This window comes from Bos grunniens, chromosome 6 (genome assembly GCF_055505025.1).
Source record: "Bos grunniens cultivar Pamir isolate PY7600 chromosome 6, Bosgru_T2T1.0, whole genome shotgun sequence".
Lineage (NCBI taxonomy): Eukaryota > Metazoa > Chordata > Mammalia > Artiodactyla > Bovidae > Bos > Bos grunniens.
In genome coordinates this window covers 110,429,569-110,433,612 of record NC_141170.1, presented here as the reverse complement: position 1 = coordinate 110,433,612, position 4,044 = coordinate 110,429,569, and the positions used below count along the sequence as shown (strand labels likewise).

Genomic DNA, 4,044 nt, shown 5'->3' with positions numbered 1-4,044 from the left:
TGTTATTCCTTACAATGGTTATCTAAAGGGGTCTGGTGAATTAAAAAATGTTTTCCAGGGCCCTTCCTGTGCTATGGGCTGGTGAGGAGGTAGTGGCGAAGGTTTCCTGGCCATTCCTCTCCAACTACTCCCCAGCGGGAGCTGGAACCAGTTGGCCTGCAATGAGATTTCATTCTCACCATTCAAAGGACATCCTTTCTGAGCTGCTGTGAATAAATTTGGAGTGATACTGTATGTTTCTATCTGATGGAGAATTAGCTGAACCTTGACTAAATATTGTTGCACTGGACAACTTCAGAATATTATTGGGCATGTCACTCAACAGGAGTCAGAAGCCCCATGGACTGAAACACATTGGCCTCGATCAGATTTGGGACGACCTCAGAGCTGGCATCCAGCAAGTGTACACTAGACGGAGCACGGCCAAGTCCAGATCTACAGAACTCTACACTCATACGTGTAACTACCACACCAGTGTTCGGAACATGAGTGTTCACCAGTCCAACCAGGCTCGAGGGGCTGGTGTCTCTCCTAAATTGAAAAAGGAGCAGACTCCAGGGGAGCTCAGTTTGCAGGCTTGGAATTGTACAAATGGCTTAAAGAATTCCTGAAGAATTACTTGACAAATCTTCTTAAGGATGGAGATGATTTTATGGATGTGAGTGTACTGAAGTTCTACACTAAGCAATGGGAAGACTACAAATTTTCAAGCAAAGTGCTGAATGGGATTTGTGCCTACCTCAATCGACATTGGGTTCACCATAAATGTGACAAAGGGTGGAAAGGAATCTATGAAATCAATTCTCTTGCATTGGTGACTTGGGGAGACTGTCTTTTCAGGCCACTGAATAAAGAGGTGACAAATGCTGTTTTAAAACTCATTTAAAAAGAAAGAAATGGTGAAGCCTTCAATACAAGACTGGCAAGTGGAGTTGTACGGTCTTACATGGAACTGGGGCTGAATGAAGATGATGCCTTTGTGAAGGGCCCTATGCTAACAGTGTAAAAAGAATCCTTGCATATCAGTTTCTTGCTGACACAGAAAGATTTTTTACCAGAGAGAGTACTGAATTCTTGCAGCAGAACCCGATTACCCCCTTTGCTGGAGGAGCAGCAGAGGGTCCAGATGTACCTTCATGAGAGCACGGAGGATGAACTTGCCAGGAAGTGCCAGAAGGTGCTCATCAAGAAACACCTGGAGATCTTCCACACAGTTCATGAACCTTCTGGATGCCAACAAAAATGAAGATTTGGGTCTCATATATAATCTTGTATCTAGAATCCAGGATGACCTGGGAGAATTGAAAAAACTCCTGGAGATACACATTCATAATCAGAGTCTTGCAGCAATTGAGAAGTGTGGAAAAGCTGAGTTGAAAGACCCCAAAATGTATATACAGACAGTGTTGGATGTTCATAAAAAATACAATGCCCTGGTGATGTCGGCATTCAACAATGATGCTGGCTTTCTGGCCTCACTGGACAAGGCTTGAGGTTGCTTCATAAACAAAGTGGTTACCAAAATGGCTCAGTCATCTAGTAAACGCCCCTAGTTGCTGACTTGATACTGTGACTTGCTGGAGTCTAGCTCCAGCAGCCAGGGATTCAACCTGAAGGGGTGACTGGACTCTTTTGAGGCAGCCTCTCAGTTTTCTTGGACTGACTATTTATTTCAAGCGAAGATTCTCTTTTATACTTTTACAAAAGCATTAGATCAGAGGTTTGACATCAGTTCCCCCTGACCCAGATTTTTTGTCTCCAAAAGTCATTGTTGCCCCTCAAAAGGAGTTCCTGCCTCAGTGATTCTCTTATCTACTTCTCATATGTCCTTGTGAATACATAGTAACTCCTGTTAATGTCTGGGCTGCGTACCACATTCCTCAGTTTATTTCTTATCTTTCTAACTCCTGTTTGTCCCTAATATCTAAGCTCGCTATTTCTTAAAAAGGGCTTCTAGCTATTAATATCTCTAAAGTTCCTAATCTCTATAAGCTATAGTAGAATATGCTAACATTACAACATTCCTTAAATCTTTAGCTTCTAACTATTTTAATTATTCCTAAGCCCTAAATTCAGCAAACTCCTTTGCCATAAACACTTTCCTAACAAATAGGCTTCAGATAGCAATCCCTCCCATGGCCTCAAGCTGTAGCCTACGTGCTTACCCTGGAACACTCTTTTGTAAAAGTCCTTGAACAAATGTCAATGATTAACTTTACAAATTATTTTCTGAGCACAGCTGCAGAAGACTTTGTGCCTTCTCAAGCTCCTCTCAAGAACAATAAGCACGTTAATATTCTTTTCAGTCAACTCAGCCAAGGAAAGGGAAAAACAAGTCAGAATCACAAAGCCTAACTCCTTCATCCCAGGTCCATGCCTGTAGGACAAAAAGAGGGAGTTGGGGCCATGCCTCCATTTTGTCAGTAATGCCTAACGCGGCTCCTGACTCCCTTTTAAAAGAGTTCAAAGAACCATTCAACCAAGTGATGGTGGTCTTCAAATAAATTGAAGACAAAGATGTGTTTCAGAAGTTCTACACGAAGAGGTTGTCTCTGCTGGCTAAGACGTTGTCTGTCAGAGTGTGAGTGATGATGACGAGGCAAGCACAATCTCTGAGCTACAGCAAGCTTGTGGGTTTGAGTATATCTCTAAACTTCAGCGTGGGCACAGCTCCTCAGTATGTAAAACCTGTAGGACTTGTGCCAAAATGTCCATTTTGATCTGGGTGCTCCTGGTCAGCTGCTGATGGCATAAGCCATCAGCATAAGCATTCAATGTTTCAAGACATTGGTGTAAGCAAAGATTTGAATGAGCAGTTCAAAAAGGACCAGATGAACTCCAAGCCGCTGGACTTGGATTTCAGTATTCAAGTACTGAGTTCCAGACTGTGGCCCTTTCAGCAATCTTGTACGTTTGCCTTGCTGTCTTGGGCTGGAAAGGAGTTATCAGCAATTCACAGCCGTTTACTCCAGCCATCACAGTGGCAGAAAATTGACATGGTTATATCAAGTGTCAAAAGGAGAATTAGTAATAAACTACTTCAAAAACAGATACACTTTGCGGGCATTTACAGTCCAGATGGCCATCCTGCTCCAGTACAACACAGAGGATGCTTATGCCATCAGCAGCTGACCGGGAGCACCCAGATCAAAACGGATATTTTGGCACAAGTCCTACAGGTTTTATGCTCTGAGGGGCCGTGTCCACCCTCAGACTTTTTGGGGTTAAGCCAGGAAACTGTAGGTGTCCTCCTCCCTGTCCACTCGCTCCAAATACTCTATCTCGATCAGAATGTCAATGCATTTCTTAATTTACTGGGTCCTGGGGCTTGCATCTTGAGGACAGCTGAGTCAGTACTTCTACAGGTTTTATGGAAGTCAAAGTTATTGGTCTTGTAAGATGAAAATGCAAATGCGGATGAGGTGGAATTGAAGCCAGACACCTTAATAAAATTAAATATTTGTTATTATAAGAAGAAATGAAGGGTTAACTTCAATATGCCACTGAAAATGCAGAAACAAGAAACCACACACCTAAACATCCAGGAAGATTGCAAACTACTGATTCTGGCTATTGTCAGAATTATGACAATGAGGAAGGTCCTAAAACACCAGCAGTTACTTGGAGAACTACTGACTCAGTTGTCCTCAAGATGCAAGCCCCAGGACCCAGTAAATTGAGAAATGCATTGACATTCTGATGGAGAAAGAGTATCTAGAGTGAGTGGACGGGGAGGAGGACACCTACAGTTTCCTGGTTTAACCCCAAAGAGTCTGAGCGTGGGCATAGCCCCTCGGTGCACGGGGAGGGGAGCTGAGTGTGCAGCTGCGGAGCCTCTGGACTCCTGCTCGGCCTGAGGCCCAGGCTCCCATCGTGGGCTGGGGCTACTGGAGCTGCTCAGGATCGCCACAATTCATGTCGTCCATACTGACACCAATGCCATTTAACCTAATTTAAGACTAAAGGGTGGAGAAGACAATGGCACCCCACTCCAATACTCTTGCCTGGAAAATACCATGGATGGAGGAGCCTGGTAGGCTTCAG

At 43.9% G+C, this 4,044-nt stretch overlaps 1 pseudogene; it reads left to right on the top strand.

Moving 5' to 3' along the window:
• Positions 1 to 311: 311 nt before the first annotated feature.
• On the top strand, positions 312 to 3,762 carry LOC147371196 (cullin-1-like; annotated as a pseudogene).
• The last annotated feature ends 282 nt before the right edge of the window (positions 3,763 to 4,044 follow it).